Here is a 14,801-nt window from a genome sequence, read left to right on the forward strand (position 1 = left end):
AACCATCCCACAGCTGGTCTTACTGCTGCAATAACAAGCCATGTAGATCTGTGAGATGGACATTATATAAATCTATGGCCTGGGAAATACAATGCCGTGAAAAAGTATTCATACCCCTTGAAAATTTTCACATTTTTTCATGTTACAACCACAAAGTAAATGTATTTTATCGGCATTTTATTTGATAGACCAACACACAGTGGCACATAATTGTGAAGTGGAAGGAAAGTGATAAATGGTTTTTAATTTTTTTTATAAATGAATATCTGAAAAGTGTGGTGTGGATTTGTATTCAGTATGTATATTTGTATATCCGTATGTCCGTTTTTCATCCCATCCGTTTGCGGATGAAAAATGGACATAATGTATTTCTATGTAAATACGAATGTCAGCGGATGATCATCCGCTGACATCCGTTTTTCATCCGTTCAGTTCAGTTTTTTGGAACTGAAGAGAAACCTATTTTTTCTTCCGTTCAAAAAACGGAACGGACGCAAAAACGGATGTCAGTGGTGTCATCCGCTGACATCCGTATTTACATAGAGATACATTATGTCCGTTTTTCATCCGCAAACGGATGGGATGAAAAACGGACATACGGACCGGATGACACAAGTGTCATCCGTGTCAAAAAAAAAAAAGGACCTGATCGGGCAAAAAAAAACTGAACGCCCGTGTGAAAGAGGCCTAACTCTGATACCCCTAATTAAAATCTAGTGGTATCAATTGCCTTCAGAAGTCACCTAATTAGTAAATAGAGTCCACCTGTGTGTAATTTAATTTTGGCATAAATACAGCTGTTCTGTGAAGCCCTCAGAGATTTCTTAGAGAGCCTTCGTGAACAAACAGCATCATGAAGGCCAAGGAACACACCAGCCAGGTCAGGGATGAAGTTGTGGAGGAGTTTAAAGCAGGGTTAGGTTATAGAAAAATATCCCAAGCTTTGAACATCTCACAAAGCACTGTTCAATCCATCATCTGAAAAATGGAAAGAGTATGGTACAACTGCAAATCTACCAAGACATGGCCGTCCACCTAAGCTGACAGGTCGGGCAAGGAGAGCATTAATTGGAGAAGCAGCCAAGAGGCCCATGGGAACTCTGGAGGAGCTGCAGAGATTCACAGCTTAGGTGGGAGAATCTGTCCACAGGACAACTATTAGTCATGCACTCCACAAATCTGCCCTTTATGGAATAGTGGCAAGAAGAAAGCCATTGTTGAAAGAATCCATAAGAAGTCACATTTGCAGCAAACATGTGGAAGAAGGTGCTCTGGTCAGATGAGACCAAAAGTGAACTTTTTGACATAAAAGCAAAATGCTATGTGTGGCAGAAAACTAACACTGCACGTCACCTTGAACACACCATGAAACATGGTGGTGACAGCATCCTATTGTGGGGATGCTTTTCTTCAGCAGGGACAGGGAAGCTGGTTAGAGTTGATGGGAAGATGGATGGAGCCAAATACAGGGCAATCTTAGCAGAAAACCTGTTAAGAGTATGCAAAAGACTTACAACTGGGGCGGAGGTTTACCTTCCAGCAGGACAACGACCCTAAACCTACAGCCAGAGCTACAATGGAATGGTATAGATCAAAGCATATTCATGTGTTAGCATGGCCCAGTCAAAGTCCAGACCTAAATCCCATTGATAATCAGTGGCAAGAATTGAAAATTGCTGTTCACAGACGCTCTTCATCCAATCTGACAGAGCTTGAGCTATTTTGCAGAGAAGAATGGGCAAAAATGTCCCTCTCTAAATGTGCAAAGCTGGTAGAGACATCCCCAAAAAGACTTGCAGCTGTGTTTGCAGAGAAAGGCGGTTCTACAAAGTATTGACTCAGAGGGGACTAAATGCAAATGCATGACATAATTTTCACATATTAACTGTATTTGTAAAAAATTTTGAAAACCATTTATCATTTTTTTTCCACTTCACAATTATGTGCCACTTTGTTTTGGTTTATCCCATGAAATCCCAATAAAATATATTTACGTTTTTGTTTGGAATGCGACAAAATGTGGAAAATTTCAAGGGGTGTGAATACTTTTTCAAGGCACTTAAAATGTTTGTTACTCCATCTCTGAAGAGCGGTTGTAATGTGTTTCCTTTTCTATGTAGAATATGGAATAAGAGTGTTGCTGGGCATTGCTAGCATCGGTTGAAGGAAGAACATTGCAGCAAGCTCTGACAATACGATCAATAAAGACAGTGCGATGTACTTCCTACCATTTAGTCAACCAACTGCCTGCTGTTTGCATTTGCACTGTTACCAAATAAGCAACTGTTTCCTCAGTGCCCACAATTAGTGATTAGTGATTAGATGCCGTGCACAGCCTTATGCTTTTGTGGAACTATATTGAGAAGATGATCTTATCTGGTCTTTTAAGGCCTTATTTTGACTTAGTAAATATAATATAAACCATGCTCAAATGTGACTTAAAGCGTTTGTTACCCCAAAACATCATTTCGGATATGTGCCTGCTGTACAATGTACTTGTATGATAAAGTATCCTGTTCTCTTTGTATTGCTTCTTTTATGCAAAACCTTTATGTTAAATCCCTGGGGTTCCTGCCAGTCCCTCTGCTTTCCTAATAAAAACTGACCACAATAAGCAGGAGAGCACAACGTGGTCAGTTCTCTAGCTATGCTGGGAACTCAGCCTGCTCTCCTCCAATGATCAGACTTGTCCTGACACGCCCCCGCTGTACAGCCATTGACTGAGGAGCTCAGTGTTTTTTGCTGCTACTCCTCCCCTCAGCTCTTATGCAGCTGAGAATAGGAGGAAACAGAGAGAATGTGATCACTTTTAAAAAAAAAAAAAAGGTAAAAAAGCTATTTATAATGTATATTTATATTTATACAAAAATCTTTTGCTTTTCATTCTTATTTTAAACTAAATAAGGTTGTCTTATAAGGTGATTGTTTACAATCACTTTAACCACTTCAATACAGGGCACTTTCACCCCCTTCCTGCCCAGGCCAATTTATAGCTTTTAGCGCTGTTGCATTTTGAATGACAATTGCGCGGTCATGCAACACTGTACCTAAACCAAATTTATGTCAATTTTTTCATACAAATAGAGCTTTCTTTTGGTGGTATTTGATCACCGCAAGGTTTTTTCTTTTTTGCTAAACAAATAAAATAAGACCGAAAAGTTTGAAAAAAAAATAAAAATGTTTTGTTTATGTTATAAAATTTTGTAAATAGATACGCTTTTTCCTGCTCTAATGAGCACTGATGAGGCCGCACTGACAGGCACTGATGAGGAGGCACTGATGAGGAGGCACTGATGGAGGGGCACTGATGGGGAGGCACTGATGGGGTGGCACTGATAGGCAGCACTGATATGCAGCACTGATGGGCACTGATATGCAGCATTGGTGGGCACTGATAGTCGGCACTGCTGGGCACTGATAGGTGGCATTGATGGGCCCTGATAGGCAGCACTGATAGGCGGCACTTATGGACACTGATAGGAGGCACTTATGGGCACTGATAGGCGGCCCTTATAGGTGGCACTGATGGGGACTGATGGGTGGCACTGATGGGCACTGATAGGCGGCAATGGTGGGCAATAATGGGCACTGGTGGGCGGCACTGATAGATGGCAATGATGGGCACTGGTGGACAGCACTGATGGGGAGGGCACTGGCGGGCTCCCTGAGCCCTGATTGCCATCCCTGGTGGCCATGGTGGGTATCCCTGGGGTCATGGGTGGGCATCCCTGGGGTCATGGGTGGGCATCCCTTGTGGTTCTAGCGGCACCCCCCCTAAGGGTCGGCACTGGTAATCAATGCTCTGATTACCAGTGCAGACCCCCCCCCCATCAGGAGAGCCGCAGATCGGCTCTCCTCTACTCGTGCCTGTCAGGCACGAACTGAGGTAAGCCGATCAACGGCACTTCCTATTTATTATGTGACCAGCTGTGATTGGACACAGCTGGTCACATGGTAAAGAGCCAACCTCAGTAGGCTCTTTACCGAGATCGGAGATGAGGTGTGTCAGAGTGACATGCCGAATCACTGATCGCCGCTCTGCGCCCCCCCCCCCCCCCACGGGGGCACGCAGAGCGCATTATCCTGCCGCCGTCATATGACGTCCAGTCAGGATAATGTAACAACCTTTCCGCCGTGATTTGCTATAGTTCGGGCAGGAAGTGGTTAATTTGGTCAGTAACTCAAGCTCCTCCAGGATGAGCTAAAAACCTGAGCTTCAGTTAATGTGGTTGGAAGTTCCAGTGTGCATTCTGTATGCAGAAAAAAAGTGGTAACAGGTTCATAGTAGGGTTGCCACCTCATCCCTTTAAACCAGGACACATTAATTACACTGGTTCTGAGGCTAATATAATGCACATAAGACACTAAGTGAGTTTAATTACCACCTTAATCAGCCACAGAACCTGTGTAATTACTGTGTGCCCTGGTTTATAGGGATAAGGTGGCAACCCTAGTTCATAGGGCATGGGCTGAGTAAATCCACCAAAATGAATTGTCAATCCACAGTTTACAACTGACCACCATGGACTGACTTAATTCGCTGCAGACACATTATAATAGGAGGCAGGATTCTGTCAATCTCTAGTCATGGAATGTACCCCAAACAAGTAAAAATACTGTTCAGATACTCTCCAAACCTGTGTCAGTCAGAGCAGCATGTGAATAAACTGGTGCAGGAGGGACAAAATTGGCTTGTCAAGCTCCAGTAGACTTCATCAAAATGGCACCCACCCACACACAGATGTTGACTCACTGTTCATGAATAAAGATAAATAAGATAAAAATGGCCTTAGCTGTACTCCCCACCTATAGAAGGCTCCTCAGATGTGCTTTCTCCTTTCAGGGCTTGAAGACTATTAAGCTTTTTTTTCTAAGTTCTAGCTCCCCTGTGTACCAATTTACCATTAAGGTACCTCAGTTGCAGAGAAAAAAAAGCTCTTTGAATTTGAGAAGGTGGCCTTACCTTAGAACTTGCTGTATTTCTTAGAAAGCTTAATCGCTTGCTGGTATGTAGATTTGGGAAGGAGAAATCACTAAGACAAAGTTTACTAGCTTACCTCATTATCACACACCCTTTTACCCATTAACTATGTTTGCACAGCATCCTCAGCATCTCTCCACGCGTGCATTTGCCTGGCTTCCCCATCTTCCCTCCAGATGGGCTCAGGCTGCATGCTAAACTCCCTGGGGCCGCATGCAGCCCACGGGACACACCTGATGTAGTGCAAGGGCCTGCCTGATTGGATACAAAGTGATTGGAAAGATGGTGTGTTTAACGGATCAATTGGCACCCCGACTGGGTACCTCCGTTGATGGATGCTCCTAGTGCTTCCCGAGGGCTCCAAGCACTCCACCAGACACCATAACCACCGCAGACCCCACGAACTGCCGCAGCTTGGTTGGAGTCTCGCCATCTCCTACCCACCCTGGACCTGTGACAAGGCTCCAGGTTCCAGTGGGTGAACCTCTCTTTCCCCAGAGAGTTAAGCAGGAACAGGAACAAGCTCTTACAAGAGCTTAGTGATTATTCAAGGGAGTATGAAGAGCAAAGCAATGCCTTGTAGCAGATTCCCCCAATAAGAGACAGGACTCCAGATTGAGGGTGAAGTAGAACTCTAGATTTAATGGTACAGCTGCTCTTTTATACACATGAAATTCACAATCCAATAAAACAGAGTTTTACACTCAGTCACTCCCATACAGTGTACACAATCCCTCCCCTCTGCCTGATTACATTATCATATGTAGATGATATTGTATACAGAAATAGAATTAACCTGAATTAATTATCTAGCCATCTGGACAGAACAATGTGAGGTCATTAACATTAAACAATGGGACAGGCAGACTTAACACAATACACATTCCATCTCAAAACAGACAATAGGACAAGACTGCCCATGACAGTCTGTCCGCCCCCTACATTGAAGTACATGGAATACGCATTATCTCAATACCTAAACAATAGGGAAAGCCAGTCTCTGACATTGAAGGACATGGAACGGAAGCCAATGTGATTAGCTCTTTCAATGAACATGTTCAGAATCAAACAGCTGACAAATATTACTGTCCCACTTGAAGCGATTCAAACTATTAAGTATCTGTCTTTCACTCCCAGTGACGGTGAGTCCCGTCACAGTGTGTCCTCCTCTTATCGTTTTGGTAAATCTAAAGGAGATTGTACAGAGATTGTATAGTGTATGGCCACATTTATACCCCTAAAATTACCTAGGTGCACTTTCAGTGTCAATAATTAACAGCACACCAAACACAGAAGCAAACACACATTTTGTCACATGAAAAAACAGGAACACAGAAACAAGAAACACAGCAAAACACACAGTAAAAAAATGTGCAACTTGCACTACGCCAAAACGTCCCATGAGTTCTTTTGCCATGTTTAGCACAGCTGTCAGGAACCGGTGTGACCAGAAATGTGTGGGCTGCCACAGAGAATACCAGGCACAAGTACAGTGTAAAATAATATAATTTATTAAAAAATAAGTGAACAACATAAAAGGTAAACACACCTCAAATATATCACACTGTGTAAAAAAAAAAAAACAGAGAACCAAACCAACAGTGACACACAAAGAACTGCATAAACCAAATATATACAAGTATGGAATGCAAAACATAGTTGTAACAAGCCAGGGTCATACACAGGTGATCAAGCAGAGGTAGCTGGGAGCAAGACAGGCCAGGGAGAGGGTAACAAGAGACAGAGAGAGCAGGTGGGAAGTAATCAGGTTGCAGGTTTGGGACAGGGTCCAGGAACAGGATGCAGCAACACTGGAACGCAGGTCAGGGGCACATGGAGACAGAACGCCAAGGTAGGAATGCAGAGAATGGACAGGGTTTAATATACGCTGGTTGCTGAGGGATACCTGCTGGTGGACATCGGAACTGCAGCCTATAGATCTCGGAGCCACAGTGCCACCTGCAGGTGAACCCAATCCAGACAGTCCCCCCCTCTAAGGAGTGACCTCCGGACGCTCCAACCAGTCATAGCTAAAGGAGTCCATAAAAGATACCCAGTTGCTATATCAGTCTATAGGGAAAATGTCTCATGGGCCAAAGAAGTGCCGGGTTCCAAATAAGATGCCCTGCTGCAGGGATACAACCATAAGCTAGGTGTCCCACCACCTGGGTCTGGTGACTGGCTAGGTACCCCACCACTGGGGTTATGCAACTGACTAGGTATCCTATTGGTCAGATTCTCAGAGACATTTGACATTTGATCCCTCAAGATAGTAGGTATTCCAAAGCTGGGGTACCATGGGTCATCCACAAACTTAGCCCTGGGGTCATGTGACAACACAGGAATGTCTGGTTACAACCATGTAGCTTGCCTGGTTTACAGGACTTGTTCCACACATCAACGGCCATCTAGGTATTCCCCAAGGCACAGGTTTCCTGACCCAGGTTCCCTAATGCACCTGGAGTTGTGGCAATCACATCTGGGTTGTGCCAAGGCACAAAGGGTACTCTGCCACTCCCCTGGAGCTCAACACTACCAAGGTCATGAAGGCAAGCGTAGATACCAGTTGTGAAGGGTATGTCCAGACCACCAGGCTTTGGCGCAATATACTGGAAGAGGGACCCAACTGAGGCGACTGAAAAGAGAATCTCAGGCCAAACAGGTAACCCATACAAGGTACACAAAGACTCAGAGGTGTCAGACCCAATGGCAGATGGAATCCTACCCTTAGCAGGACAATCCAGCTGAGCAGCAAACAGAGTTAATTAAAGCTAGCTGGGCAGTAAGCACAAAGTCAGTAGAACCCAGCTGGCCGGTAAGTAGAGGATCATTAAGATAAAACTGGTCATTGGTCAGAGGATCATCCGAGGCTGGCTGGACATCAGGCACGGGATCAGCAGGCTGGGCAGCAGGCACGGGTTCAGCAGGCTGGACAGCAGGCACAGGATTAGCAGGCTGGGCAGCAGGCACCAGATCAGTAGGCACCGTCCCAGCAGGCTGGGCATCAGGCACCATCCCAGAAGGCTGGGCATCAGGCACCGGATCAGCAGGCTTGGCAGCAGGCCCTGGATCAGCAGGCACTGGATCATCAGACTGGGCAGCAGGCACTGGATCATCAGACTGAGCAGCAGGTACCTGATCAGAAGGCTGGGCAGCAGGCACCCAACCTGCAGGCACCGGATCAGAAGTCTGGCAGCAGGCACCAAATCAAAAGGCTGGGCAGCAGGCATCGGATCAGCAGGCACTGGATCATCAGACTGGACAGCAGGCACCGGATCAGAAGGCTGGGCAGTAAGCATAGGATAAGAAGGCATGGGGATCAGCAGGCTGGGCAGCAGGCACCGGATCAGCAGGCTGGGCAGCAGGCACCGGATCAGCAGGCTGGGCGGCAGGCACCAGATCAGCAGGCTGGGCAGCAAACACTAGATCAGCAGGCTGGGCAGCAGGCTCTGGATCAGCAGGCTGGGCAGCAGGCTCCAGATCAGCAGACTGGGCAACAAGCAACGGATCAGCAGGCACCAGAAAATCAGGCTTGGCAGCAGGCAGAGGACCATCGGGCTGAGCAGCAGGCAGAGGACCATCGTGCTAAGCAGCAGGCAGAGGACCATTGAGCTGAGCAGCAGGCAGAGGACCATCGGGCTGAGCAGCTGGCAGAGGACCATCAGGCTGGGCAGCAGGCAGAGGACCAGCAGGCTGGGCAGCAGGCAGAGGACCATCAAGCTGGGCAGCAGGCAGAGCACCATCAGGCTGGGCAGCAGGCAGAGGACCATCGGGCTGAGCAGCAGGCAGAGGACCATCGGGCTGAGCAGCAGGCAGAGGACCATCGGGCTGAGCAGCAGGCAGAGGACCATCGGGCTGGGCAGCAGGCAGAGGACCATCAGGCTGGGCATCAGGCAGAGGACCATCAAGCTGGGCAGCAGGCAGAGGACCATCAAGCTGGGCAGCAGGCAGAGGACCATCAGGCTGGGCAGCAGGCAGAGGACTATCAGGCTGGGCAGCAGGCTTGAGCAAATCGGTTGGTGTGGAGGAAGACTGGAGCAGATCAGCTGGAGTGAAACTTTTGTTTCTTTTTTGGGTTCAGACACTGAGGTTCTGCATGTGAACACAGGGCTGTGAGTAGGGGGAGCAGCAGAGAGGAGAGAGCTAAGGGAAAGTGAAAAAGAGGGAGCAGTTGCTAAGGAATTGCCACAGGCAGAGAAGAGGTAATCTTCAAGGGGTTAAAGGCAGGGTAGGTTCAGCAAGTGGAAACAGGGTACTAACACATAGTTGGTAGTAGGGTATACTGGGCTGCAAATGTGGTTGCTGTGGCTGACGGAGAGAGAGAAACTTGAGAAGGTTGGTTGTGGCAAACTGACCTGTTTACGGCTTATGATGTGATGCATGCCTTTTATCGCTATTTTATTGTAAGTGCACTACTTTTTTTATAATGAATGAAATGTTTGTACAGTACTGTACTGTGTAGAGCCATGTATATTGCATTTACATTGTTTACTGAGCACAAGTGAGGATCTGTTAGCTTGACCCCCTGGAACACTTGTCTGCCTTCCATTGCTGTATTTACTGCCTCAGGCCACCTGAGTGTTCAAGCTTCTGCCAGTGGATTTGGATGTTTTTTGAGTGCTTTTAGACCTCCCTGAGTAAAGGTGGTCGCTTGTCTTCTGGTAAGCCTCCAGTGTGCTCACAAATCTGGGCTGTCACGTTTGCTATCCTTGGATTTCTTTCTTTACTCAGCACGGATTTCTGTATGGGACTTTCCTTTATGGACACTTCTATAACCAACACCATTTTTATTTGGATATTTACTCATCACTTATCATTTAAATTTGTTTTATTATATTTATAGTGCTGCACATTATAGAAGGATATTATTTTTTCATTTTTCATTAGAGGTGTACAACCATTTGCCGACCACCAGCGGTATATATATTGCGGCAGGTCGTCTCTGTCCCGTGAAACGACGTAATTGTACGTAGTTTCGGGGGACCACTAGTGGGGGCATGCGCACGCGCTGATTGGCTACAGGGGGAGCCAATCAGCAGGTCTGGCGGCCATGATGTCTGCCGGGCACCTGCGATCCCACCCCGTGGAAACAGAACGGCGGTCTGCTGCTGTAAACACGGCAGACCGCTGTTCCGTCAGTGATGAACACAGGGATCCTGTGTTACTCTTATTTAGGAACACAGGTCTCTGTTCATTCAGCAAGACCATCCCCCACACAGTTAGAAAGCACCCCTAGGGACACGTTTGATCGCCCCTGGTGTTAACCCTTTCCATGCCAGTGTCATTAGTACAGTAACAGTGAATTTTTAGCAATGATTACTGTAGTAATGTCACTGGTCCCCCTAAAAGTGTCAAATGTCAGTTAGATGCCCGATCTGTCTGCCACAATGTCGCAGTCCCGCTAAAAATCGCTAATTGCTGTCATTACTAGTAAAAAAATAAGATAAAAATGACCTAAATCTTTCCCCTAGTTTGTAGGCGCAATAACTTTTGCGCAAACCAATCAAAATGTGCTTATTGGGATTTTTTTAACCAAAAATATGTAGCAGAATACAAATTGGCCTAAAAGGAAGGAAAAAAATGTTTTTTTACATTTTTCTTTTTGGGAATGTTCTATAGCAGAAAGTGAAAAATATTGTTTTTTTTTTTTTTTTTTTCAGAATTGTCGCTCTTTTTTTGTTTGTAGAGCAATAAATAAAAATCGCACAGTTGATCAAATATCACCAAAAGAAAGCTGTATTTGTGGGGAAAAAAAGGACATCAATTTAATTAGGGTATAGTGCCGCATGACTGCGCTATTGTCAAGTAAAATAACACAGTGCCGAATCACAAAAAAATGGCCTGGTCATTAAGGGGGCAAAACCTTCCGGTCATTAATTAAATTAAACATTTTGGTGATGATTTTTTTCTATATGTTTAACTATATATGTTAAATAGGTGGGTGCTGTTTGGTTTATTTTTGTTAATACCTACTATGATGTGCTCTAGAGGAGTGACAAATTCACATTTTTCAATTATTCTACATATGTATTAACGTTGGAGCAATGGGAACCCATAAACTGTACATTTTCTTGCAGGGAGTTTTTTTTTTTCTGAGGCTTTTTTTTTATGTGGTCAGTTAAATACAAAAAAGTTTAAAAAAAATTGAAAGTACTCATAATGGGATTTTAAAGGCAACCTACTATCAAAATTGATTTAAAATATCAATATTTATTTTGAGCAATTAAATTATACCAAGTATATACAGATGGACTGTCTTCATACAATTACCTAAATAACCATATAACATGATTGCGCTAATGTCATAATACTAAACAGCTGCTAACATAATAATCTAGCAGAGTATTGTGTAACAATCAGAGGGTAAGTGCAGCGCCACACTTGTTTACCCTCTGATTGTTACACATACAATTACTTAACATGTTTAACCACTTCAATATCGGGCACTTTCACCAAGGCCAATTTTCAGCTTTCGGCGCTGTCACACTTTGAATGACAATTGTGCGGTCATGCAACACTGTACCCATAGGAAAGTTTTTTTATATATATATATATTTTTTTTACACAAATGAAGCTTTCTTTTGGTGGTAATTTAATTTTTAATTTTTTGTTAAAAAACAAAGAAATGCTGATTTTTTGAAAAAGAAAAAAAAACGTTTTTCATATTTTGTTATAAAATTTTGCAAACCAGTATTTTTTTTCCTTCAATGATGTGTGCTGATAAGGTTGCACTGGTGGGCACTGATGAGGCGACACTGATGAGTCTGGTCTGATAGGGGTCACTAATAGGTGGCGCTGATGGGCACTGATAGGCGGCACTGATAGACAGCACTGATAGGAACTGGTAGGTGGCACTGATGGGCACTGATAGGTGACAATGATGAGGAGGCACTGGTGAGCACTGATTGTCAGCACTGGTGGGCACTGTTGGGACTGCACTGATAATCAGGACACTAATTAGTGCCCTGATTATCAGTGAAGATGTCCCTTTCACACAAGCCGGTTATTGGCTCTCCTCACGCTGTTAGCATGAGGAAAGAAATGCTGATAACCGGCTTATGTTTACATCATGATCAGCTATCATTGGACACAGCTGATCACGTGGTAAAGAGCTGCTGTGGTTGGCCTTTTAACCTGATGTGTGATCAACTGTGTCCTAAGGATGCAGCATCATAGAGCACACCACAGGGGGCGCGGGCATCCATGGATGCCCTCCTGGCAAAGTAAGCCTGTGCTGTAGCCATCATTCAGCTATAGCATGGATGGGAACTGGTTAAAAAATAATGTAAGAAATTCCTTCAGTATTAAAGCCACATAAAGTTTCAACATGACATGATACAAATCCAGTGGTATCCCCCACAGCTGATTGTCAGCCCCCAACCATGCAGTTCGATTGTTGGTCCACTCAGCTAGGGAATCATTATTATCACTTTATGTCCCATTTTGAGTACTTTCAACGCTTTTTTTTTTGTTATAAGATGAGTGGATGGTGACCACACCCAGAGCCACACATATTCATTTTGTAAATACAAAAAATGTATTGATTTCTGTAACTTTAGCCAATTAATTTTTTATAGCTTAGTTACCTTTACTATGTTAAAACTGTTCAAATAAAATGGGAACAGGAAGAGGGGTTTAAGATCTAATTTTACAACATAACTTTTTAATTTTTTTTACTTTCTTTCTTTTGCAGGTTTTGTCAGCAATCTCTGATGCTTCTGAGCTGTTTTCATATTTGTAGTTTTCAAAATGCTAAATTAAATTCTGGATGAAGAAAAACACATTATAGGAGATCATCTGATACTGAAGATTCAGCACACTTTACCTTTTCTCTATTCAAAGCTTTCAGTGCCATAACCTTAATCCCATGCTTTAAGAGAACTAAAATAATTGTACCAATTTTTTTTTACTTACAGCAGTGCTAAATTAAAACTTTTGTGATTTCCCCCTTAAAAATAAAAGAGTGGAAAAAAGAAAAGTTGATTGGTGCAAATTATATTCCACAATATAATGAAAATAATTATTTTATAAAATGGAGGGTAGATGTTTTCAGCTGTACACAATGAGGTTGATTTACTAAAGGAGTGAAGATTCACTTCACTTGTTCAATAAGGTGAAGAGTAAATTCCTGTTTATTATTTCATTTGCACACGATTAGACAATTGAAGTAATTCTTCACTTCTTTTTTTTTTTGTGAAGAATTTTAACTCTTATGGTAAATCAGCCTTATTGCTGCTCATACTCATACTACTGAAAACATGTACACATGCAACTGCAGTTGGTGTGAGACCATCGGGAATCTAGAAATGGAACAAAATGGGTATTAGAATTTTTATTTAACTCACTCATCACTCAAACAATTTATAGCTCATTATTAGAGCCTACGGTCTTATTTACTCTAACTTCAAAACCTTGGGGCTTGAAAGAAAAGATTAGCACACATTTCAGTATTTACCAAGCACTGAGTGACTCTGTGCTGACTGGAATGTCAACATTCATACCGCACTAAAGCCAGCCAAAGATGGTTCGAATCTCAGCCTGTTCAGCAGGGACCGGTTCAGTAGGGACTAGCCAAGATTCAATCCATCCATAGATCCATCCATGGGCAGGCTGATTGTACCCAAGTCAATCCATAGATCGACTTGGGTACAACCAGCATGTCTGATTTCTAGAATGCAATTATTGCCAGCAGCTATAGCCGCTAGCAATAATCACTGTGTTCTCTCAGCAGGGATGGCTCCCTGCACCCTCCTGCTGGGAGAACACAATAGATCAGAGGGAGGGATTCTCCCAACAACATGTTGATGAGGGAATCAAGCGATATTCTTCCTGAAAGAAAGAAAATTGCATCATGTATGGCCTGCCTAAGCCATTTACATAAATTATATCTAAACTTAAAGAGAAACTTCAGTTCCCTTTAGTTTTGGCCCTCCTCCCCTCGCTGTCGAGTGCACAGATGTGCCTCAGGGCTCTGCCCAGCTTTCAGGTCCTGGCAGAGCCCTGCAACACACCTGTGCACATGTGGGTAGATTGCCTGCACATACCTAGACACCCTGAGCTGTGGACTTTCATACTAGCCCAGTCTTTGTGCATGCACGGGAAATGTTGTGCATGTGCATTTGTACTGTGTCAAAGGGTTCTGTTGGGATCCAAAGCATGTGAGAAATTTGGAAGTCCTGCATTGCAACACAAAAAATTATGTTGAATAAGAAAAAAATATATATATTATTTAAATGTGTAAGGTGGGAGAAGGCAGGGACAATTTAACTTTAATTTAGGATAAAGGTCTGCTTTAAGAACAAAAATGTAACATATGGCAGCTTTCGAGTCCTTAGATATGGTGGCTGCGTTAGTTTTTTTTTTTTCTTTCATGCTTTATATTGTTTATTTTCCCCTGGTGATCCTGCAAGTAACACACATCCTGTCCAAGAGTTTCAGTGCTCACTCACAGTGCTATATCTACAGTGAAGAAACATTGTCAACGCAAGAAGTATATTAGGACTACAAAACACCCCTCTCTTCTCAGCATAACATAGGAAAAGGTGTTCTTTGAGCCTGGTACACATGGTACATTTTTTTTTTTTTTCGTTCAACCCAGCAGGCTGAACAAAAAACAAAACAAACAAGATCTAGCTCTACTAACTATGCAGTTAGTACAGCAATCTCCCCGCTGAGCTATTGTGTTCTGAAAGGGGAACTACCTCCAATCTGAACACACTGGTCAGCGCTTGCTGGGGGATCTCAGGGTGCAGAGTGCCAGGATTAATGGGTTGTTTCTTGGTCCAAATACAAATGTCTATTTTGTAAGCCTGCTGGGAAG

At 43.8% G+C, this 14,801-nt stretch overlaps 1 protein-coding gene across 1 annotated transcript in view; it reads left to right on the forward strand.

Annotated features, from left to right (window-relative positions):
• Positions 1-12,945, forward strand: part of LOC309560185 (mamu class II histocompatibility antigen, DR alpha chain) — an 81,231-nt gene extending 68,286 nt beyond the window's left edge. Inside the window, exon 5 of the mRNA XM_082263758.1 lies at positions 12,675-12,945. The gene's annotated coding sequence lies outside the window, so the exon portion shown is untranslated. The remainder of the gene's footprint in view (positions 1-12,674) is intronic.
• Positions 12,946-14,801: the final 1,856 nt, after the last annotated feature.

Source organism: Pelophylax lessonae (assembly GCF_965119305.1).
Source record: "Pelophylax lessonae genome assembly, chromosome: 7".
In the NCBI taxonomy this organism is placed as follows: Eukaryota; Metazoa; Chordata; class Amphibia; order Anura; family Ranidae; genus Pelophylax; species Pelophylax lessonae.